Here is a 9365-nt window from a genome sequence, read left to right on the forward strand (position 1 = left end):
ACCCTCAGAGTTAGTAATGACACCTGTGGAGAGAGGGGCATTCTTCTTACCAAACCACATGACTTTTGTTTTGGAGGTGTTCAGAACAAGGTTAAGGGTAGAGAAAGATTGTTGGACACTAAGAAAGCTTTGTTGTAGAGCATTTAACAAAAAATCTGTGGATGGGCCAGCTGAGTATAAGACTATCATCTGTATATAAATGGATGAGAGTGCTTCCTACTGCCTTAGCTATGTTGTTGATGTAAATTGAGAAGAGCGTGGGGCCTAGGATCGAGCCTTGGGGTACTCCCATGGTGACAGGCAGTGGCTGAGAGAGCAGATTTTCTGACTTTATACACTGCACTCTTTGAGAGAGGTAGTTAGCAAACCAGCCCAAAGACCCCTCAGAGACCAATACTCCTTAGCCGGTCCACAAGAATGGAATGGTCTACCGTATCAAAAGCTTTGGCCAAGTCAATATTAATAGCAGCACAACATTGCTTAGAATCAAGTGCACTGGTGACATCATTGAGGACCTTTAAGGTTGCAGTGACACATCCATAACCTGAGCGGAAACTAGATTGCATACCCAAAGAGAATACTATAGACATCAAGAAAGCCAGTCATTTGATTATTGACAAGTTTTTACAACACTTTTGATAAACAAGGCAAAATAGAAATAGGCCTTTAACAGTTATGGTCAGCTTGATCTCCCCCTTTAAATAAAGGATAAGGAGCCACTCTGGTTATTCTCAAGCATGCTTCTCTTCCTCACAGGGAAATACGGTGATACATCTGTATCACGTGAGAAATGGCCGACTTCCATATCGCAAACATGGTCTCTGAAGCCAGGGTAGTCACAACATCAGCAACCCTCAGAGGCTCTGAAACGCAGGGAGTATGCACCAAGAAGGTGCAGAAACAACCCATCGGGGAAAACTTCATAACTAAGTGAGGGGAAGCCCAATTTGTGCCTCACAAAATCTAAGTTCAATGTGATATGTCCCAAAAACTGTACCCAAGAGGTACACTCCTCTGTAGGAGAGGGACCTTTCAGGCCCCTCCGAAGGCTATCACCCACGCCATTATAAATAAATATAATAGTCCTCATGATCCGGCAAGATACCGTCTAAGATAGAAGGGTCCATTGGTTTCCAAATGAGTGAAGAGCATCATAACCTTGCCTGAGCTCTCATTCCATCCAAGTAGATGCGCAACACGCATACTGGACAATGATGGGGACACCCTTCTGGGGAAGGCGACAGGCAAAAAGCCATAGGCTCCAAGGTGTGATAAAGAGAAAATGTCAACCCGTGCCAATGAGTGGGGTTGGGTACATTAACCTGAAAGACTGTGGGCTCGAACAGTGGCTGGTAAAACGCAGTCCACACACTCGCTTTAGGGACGCCAAGGGCAGTAGTAAAGCGAAAGACCGAGGAATATTACATCTCTATGCTTCTCAGCGGCTAGTAGCTGCTGTGAAAGAATCTTCAGCACAATGGACACGTCCCAGGACGAGCTATAGACTTAGAGGTTGGGCGTAAGCGACGTGCCCTCCCTAGAAATGACATAAGTTTCGATAAACTGTATTCCTGTCGGGTACCTCGCAGGCTGAGAAAGCGGCTAGAGGACCTTAACAATGACAAAACCTCTCCGTCTAAAAAAGTCTGGCATTTTTACAGCATAGGACGATGGAAAACGGAGTGTAGGAAGGAACGATCAGTTTAGTCATATCATTTTTCCAAGAAAATGCATCAACTGTAAAACAGAGAGCATGCCTAAGGGGGCTGACACACTTTTCCAGGAGTCGCAGGCCTGCTATAGCATCCGGGTGAGGGTATATAATTGCTTTGTTTGCTAGGGTACAAATCCTGCATGATGATAGCTGCCTGGACTGGTCGTGAGCAGCGTGTACCGGCTGACCGGAAAGTCACTGGCCATCGAGGGGCTCAAAGATGACAGGGAGGTCCTATTTCTTTGCTCCATGTGGACTGAAAACGGAGGATAGGCAACATACATTTGTTCTTAACTGACTTGCCTAGTTAAAGAAGTGGGCTCTCTGGGTACAGAGCAGCCGGTGGCATGATGTAAGATGTCAGGCACTGTAGCCAAAGGGAAAGCAGCGCATTGTTCCTAATACAGTATTCCTAATCCTGGGCAGTAGGATATTACTGGTATGTCTTGGCCCTGCTCCATTGAGGAGATGTGTTTAAAAGCGAAGATTTATCCTCAGCCGCTCGCTCCCGTAAGATGGGGATGCAGAGCCGGCAGTGGTCTGGTTGCGTGAACCAATCGCAGTAGAAGCGGGATGAGGAAAAGCTGATGCTTTGTGGACTTGGGAGTACAAGTTTGTTATTAAGGCACATGAAAGTTCACATGTTCCAAAACACATTTTGATAAAAAATGAATGTTTACATTCAAATGCTTCTCCTGTGAAGTAGTGACGTGCGTCATACGTTTAGTTTCCTGAAACTAGTCACATTTAGTTAGCATTCTCTATGGGGTTTTACATGTATTTGTTGGCATTGCTGACCTTCATTAGAGTATCAGTGGGGTTTGAAAACAGCACCCCTTGTGTTCAGTGCCAGTATTGGAGAATATCCCAGTATGGCACAAGGTCGGTATGACAATCTGGATGCCACCCAAGCCTAATAGGTGATACTAGCGAATCCCACATGTGGTACATCAAAACAAGTATTTGAAAGAGAACCAACTGCAATGATGAAATGCATTCTGTAGCCTGTTCTTTCAGCTAGGGAAAAGAGATGGATTACAGAGTATGCTGCATCACATCCGGCCGGGATTGGGAGTCCCATAGGGCGGCACACAATTGGCCCAGAGTCGTCCGGGTTTGGCCGGGGTAGGCCGTCATTGTAAATAAGAATTTGTTTTTAATTGATTTTCCTAGTTAAAGGTTAAATAAAAAATATATATAAAAATGGAAGCACTTGGATTTGTTGATCATTAGGGCCAACATATTAACGGAAGGTCTTGGTAAACATGCAGCGCTGTACTGTAAAACTCTTCAGTTTCATGCTTTGCACGAAGATATGTTATATTTATTGAAACACTATGTATAGATACTTTTTTGAAGAAATCTGTTATACAACAAAATCTGTTATAAATATGTATCAATTCAAATATGCCTCGCTCGCTCAATTTTTTGGGAATAAATTCTTGTCAATGTGCAGCAGAAGCGGATACTGAGGTGGATCCTTAGGGAGCACCAATGTATTCAGCTCCAGCAGACAGGCTTCATTGCCAGCTGGGCTGGAAAATTCCACTGCCTTGTTTTTTGCCTTCTGAAAGCAAGGTCAGGCCAGTTAGAGATGGATCCATGGGCTGATTGAAGCTGATATTTTAATTGCTCACGCCAAAGCAGGATTTCGTTTGTGCACGCGAACTTTGGATCTGTGATTTGAACTCTATTTCAGCTCCTGTTTGTAAGTTCTGTAAACTTTTTCACCATGAGGCCAAACAGAGTTTAATAGCTGTGATAGAACTGAGGAGGATGGATCAACAACAATTTAGTTACTCAACAATACTAACCTAAAATGACAACGTAAAGAGAAGGAAGCCTGTACAGAATTACAAATATTCCAAAACATGCATCCTGTTTGCAATAAGGCACTAAAGTAAAGCTGCAAGAAATGTGGCAAAGAAATAAACTTCATGCCCTGAATACAAAGCATTATGTTAGGGTCAAATCCAACACGTGACTGAGTAATGGAATATCTACATAGGCGTACAGAGGCCCGTTATAAGCAACCATCACTCCTGTGTTCCAATGGCATGTTGTGTTAGCTAATCCAAGTTTATCATTTTGAATGGCTTATTGATCATTAGAAAACCCTTTTGCAATTATGTTAGCACAGCTGAAAACTGTTGTTTTGATTAAAGAAGCAATAAAACTGGCCTTTAGACTAGTTGAGTATCTGGAGTATCGGTATTTGTGGGTACGATTACTGGATCAAAATGGCCAGAAACAAAGAACTTTCTTCTGAAACTCTTCAGTCTATTCTTGTTCTGAGAAATTAAGGCTATTCCATGCGAGAAATTGCCAAGAAACTGAAGATCTTGTACAACGCTGTGTACTACCCCCTTTACAGAACAGCACAAACTGGCCCTAACCAGAATAGAAAGAGTTGGATGCCCCGATGCACAGCTGAGCAAGAAGACAAGTACATTAGAGTGTCTAGTTTGAGAAACAGACACTTCACAAGTTCTCAACTGGCAGCTTCATTAAATAGTACCAGCAAAACACCAGTCTCAACATCAACAGTGAAGAGGCGACCCCGGGAACTTGCTTTGTCATTATTGGGTATTGTGTTTAGATTGATGAAGAAAAACTTTTTAAAATCAATTTTAAAATAAGGCTGTAACGTAACAAAATGTGGAAAAAGTCAAGGGGTCTGAATACTTTCCGAATACACTGTAGACCCTAAGACTGGAAGATACATTTTGCCACATGAGTAGAATTGTTTTATACATCTCAGGGTGCTTTTCAAGAGTGTGCAACATTATAACGGTCCTGGTTGATCCAGTTAATTTTCCGATTCTTGGCTCTTATCCTTGTTTAATGTATAGAAGCCTACATCACAAAATGGCAACTACTTCTAAACATCTGACCAACACACTTCATGGAGTGTTTTGGTCAAATCAAATCACTATGTGTTCTTAACCTCACTCCAATATTTAAATGTAGTTGATTATTATTCGAGTATAGTTTTCAAACTCAATAGCACTGAAATTAAAAATAACTGTTGGCTGTCTTTCTGAGTGGGTGAATAAAGGTTGAAATCTCATTGATCAACCTCTCAACCAAATATTACTCAAATGTCCACGTTGAAATGATGTGATGTGCCCAGTGGATTATTTGCCCTTGCATGCATAATATGGCAATTAGAAGGTACGTTCCTCAAACTCAAGCCTGCATGATACCTAAGGTATGTTTATTAAATGCACCATGTCTCAAGGGCAAACGGAGGTCAGTGGCTGGTCCTTGTAGCTTGGCAGAAGTGAGTGGCTGATCGACAGCGTTTAGCTCCAGAGAGTGTTATGTTGTAGGGCATGGCTGGCACGCAGCACTGCTCCAGTGAATGGTGTGGCTGAACCCCAGTGTGGCAGATATTACAGCCCAGGATCTGATGCCCTCCATCTGGCCCAGTGAGGCAAAGATGCCAGCCAGGCCAGCAGAGAGACTGTGCCCCACTCCTCCCCTCCCTGTTTCCCCATCACCCCTTATCTCCTGGCACACTGGTTAGTTACCCAGTCAGCCAGTGGAGCTGAGGTGGAGAGGGTTAGTGTAGTATAGCTGTCGCGCTATATTGGCATGCTGACTGCAGGAATGTCCACCAGAGCTGTTGCCAAAGAATTGAATGATAATTTCTCTACCAAAAGCCGCCTCCAACGCTGTTTTAGAGAATTTGGCAGTACGTCCAACCGGCCTCACAACTGAAGACCACGTGTAATCACGCCAGCTCAGGAACTCCACATCCAGCTTCTTCACCTGCGGGATTGTCCGAGACCAGCCACCCGGACAACTGATGAATCTGTGGGTTTGCACAACTGAAGACTTTCTGCACAAACTGTCAAACTTCTCAGGGAAGCTCATCTGGATAAGAGCGTCTGCTAAATTACTAAATATGCATGCTCGTCGTCCTCACCAAGGTCTTGACCTGACTGCAGTTCGGCGTAGTAACCGACTTCAGTGGGAAAATGCTCACCTTCGATGGCCACTGGCATACTGGAGAAGTATGCTCTTCACAGATGAATCCTGGTTTCAATTGTACCGGGCAGATGACAGGCGTTGTGTGGGCAAGCGGTTTGCTGATGTCAACGTTGTGAACAGAGTGCCCCATAGTGGCTGTGGGGTTATGGAATGGGCAGGCATAAGATACGGACAACGAACACAATTGCATTTTATCAATGGCAATTTGAATGTACAGATACCATGACGAGATCCTGAGGCCCATTGTCGTGCCATTAATCTGCCTCCATCAGCTCATGTTTTAGAATGATAATGCACAGCTCCATGTTGCAAGGATCTGTACACAATTCCTAGAAGCTGAAAATGTCCCTGTCCTTCCATGGCCTGCATACTCACCAGACATGTCACCCATTGAGCAGGTTTGGGATACTATGGATCTACGTGTACACAGCGTGTTCCAGTTCTCTGCAATATCCAGCAACTTCGCAGAGCCATTGAAGAGGAGTGGGACAACATTCCACAGGCCACAATCAACAGCCTGCTCAACTCTATGCGAATGAGATGTGTTGCGATGCATGAGGCAAATGATGGTCAGACCAGATTCTGACTGGTTTTCTGATCCACGCCCCTACCCTTTTTTAAGGTATCTGTGACCAACAGATGCATATCTGTATTCCCAGTCATGTGAAATCCATAGATTAGTGCCTAATGAATTTGTTTAAATTGACTGATTTTCCTTATATGAACTATAACTCTATTGTTGCATGTTTTGCGTTTATATTTTTGTTCAGTGTAGGTAGCTAGCTACACACACTCCACTGGTGACCGCACCTCTCAAGCCATGCATGTTTGTTTACCAGTCTGTGCACAATCTCTGTACAGGACAGTCTGTGAAAAAGGTGCTACTGGGCGCACGCAAGGTGTGTAGGCTACAGGGCAACAGGCACAACCAACAGATGGGGTGACGAACTTGACACGACTTTCAGGCAGTGGGTTCCAAACAACAATGACTTTAAATGTATACAAAAAATATATACCATCACCCGAAGGCCACTTTGGAGACTGCAAGGGCAAAGGGGATGTGCTCTGCAGTCTGCACAAGTAGAACCCTATCTGTGAAAGTGCATGGGCTACAGTAGCAATAAGGGATATATATAGATATTGATTGCTTCTGAAACCCCTTACACATCTCAATGAATACAATAATTTTGTTTGTAAGATTATCCACATTTCAAGTTGATATATGATATGATTGTACATACTGTAAATGCCAAGAAAGCTCCACTAACACTATTGTACTGGTCAGTCCTTTACAAAGGCATATATACTATGTGTGCCTCTGTTTACCCCGACTCAAAGATGCAAAATTAATCATTTCTGACCTCCTTTTCTAGTGGCAGCTGCCATATGCTTACTTTCAGTCATAATCATCTCCATGGAGATGCATTAAAAAGTAAAACAGATCCAGAGTTGGCTCTCCATGTGAAAACATTCCATATCAGACAATGACTGTTACTGCTAAAGCCCACCATCCTTTTTAGACAGATGTAGAATTCCTGTCTGAAATTGTTAGGCAAATGCTTAAGATAATATTGATTAATTATATGCAAATGTACTATGTGTTTTATGCCTAAAGATTTAACACATTTCTAAACCTGTCTACCTACTTAGATTCATCCATTCATTGCATAGTTTCTACTAGGGTACAATATGAGAGCATACCTCTGGACCTTGGGGACACAGGGAGGAGAAGGACTGGAGGGGTAAGGTCATTACCACATGGTTCAGCCCCTGGCTCTGATTCCACCCTCCTACGTGACAAAAACACACTCTCCTCTCCTCCCTCTATCCTAAGCATGGTGATATGGGGGTTTGTGCCCTTCAGACTGCCATCTGCTGTGATGGGCTGTCATCGCCAATGGTATAGGGCCATCTGCTTATGCTTTACCAAGTCAGGGAAGGAGGTACTGGTGGTGGCGCAGGCAGGGCACTAAAACAGGAATCATAATGACCTCTGGGAGTTGGAGTTAGAATGAGGACACTACCTCTTTGCTCCCCTCTGAAAAAACACTGCAGCTAATGATAATAATAATAAGAGGCTGTTGCATTAGAGGGAAATGCATCCCAGGGGCATTGTTAGATTCCTTAATGCACTCAAGCACATTAAGTGTAATGAAATAGCCATATATCACACTGCTGCTTTAAAGGACAACTAGCCACTTCTGTCTTAAACATGCAATTAAAGGATATGTTGTGGTGGTGGAACTGTGAAAATTACAGCACAGTATTACAGCAAGTAGCCATGATGTAATTGGAGGAAATGCATCATCTATTTTTGCAGCAGCAGAAGCAGCTCGAGCACTTATCATCAAGGGAAGAGTATCCAATATATTATTGAAAGAAAGTATGGCTACAAAATAGTATTTATACAATACACAGTTATTGTTAAGGAAAATAACACACTTATGGGAGTAGGGAAGTGTTAATATCAATTTGCCGCCTGTGCTAAATGTCATCCCCTATAGCTAAACTTAGGAGACTGATTTGTTCTCTTGAATTTGCCCAAACTCATTTGCATTATTCAGCCAAACATAAATATGTATTTTCTAATTCAAGAATAACCTTTTTCCATTACATGGTTTTGTGTCTTAACCACTGAATTAGGGTACAGATAAGTGTTTTGTGACACAGATAGATAATGCTCCTATCTGTACAGTCTATAATTACATTATGATAGATAAGAGAATGTTTCATTCTTCCCTGCCAGGTAGATGAGATAAACACTTCCATCACTCATAACTGTGTTATCTTCAATAAACAGTGTTTGAAAGTGAATAAAGGTTGATTGTGACGCATTAGTGACGGTAAGAGAAGTGTCTATACCGTGACAGTAACAAGCAACACAGGGGCACCACTCTGAGAATGACATAGGGGACCTGGAGTGACTGGGGCACGACCAACTCATTCATGGTGTTCATTTTGACTAATTATCTGTTCCTCTGAGTGGATGCTATTTGATCTGCTGTGATTTCTATCTCATATATAAATTCCATTGGTGCAACAGGATCTTGTGTTCATACATTTAGTCCTGTTCCCCTCTTTAGAACATCCCACTGGGCACACACTGCTTGAATCAACGTCGTTTCCACGTCATTTCAATTGAATTGACGTCTGTGTCCAGTGGGATATTATCTTGCTTGACGCTGAAGTATACCAGAGTTCATCCTCTAAACAGGCATGCCCAAAGGGGACAACATTTGACATTTTCTCTGCTTCTGTGCTGGAGGTCTCCCTGTTTCATCTTGTAATAAACCAGATAGATTTATTTATTTACTTTTCCTACGACTGCTCTCCTTTTTGTTCAACTGGAAATTCCTATTACACACGTCTTCTTCAACTGGGATACATTACACGGAGACATCACTCTGAGGATGACAGGGAGACCTGGAGAGACTGGGACACAACTAGCTCATTGATGGTCTTAACTTGGATTAATTATCTGTTCCCTTTTAATCTTTCAGGAGTCCCTTAATAACATGTAATCCTGCTTGATCGGTCCATCATTTAAAAGCTGAGGGGATGTTTCTAAAGGAAGGAAAAATAAGGAAACATTTGTTTTTATCCCTTAAGAAGTTAAAGTATACACTGTATCAATTGGAAATACCCTTCTAGTATT

This window comes from Salmo salar, chromosome ssa05, assembly GCF_905237065.1.
Source record: "Salmo salar chromosome ssa05, Ssal_v3.1, whole genome shotgun sequence".
Classification (NCBI taxonomy): Eukaryota; Metazoa; Chordata; class Actinopteri; order Salmoniformes; family Salmonidae; genus Salmo; species Salmo salar.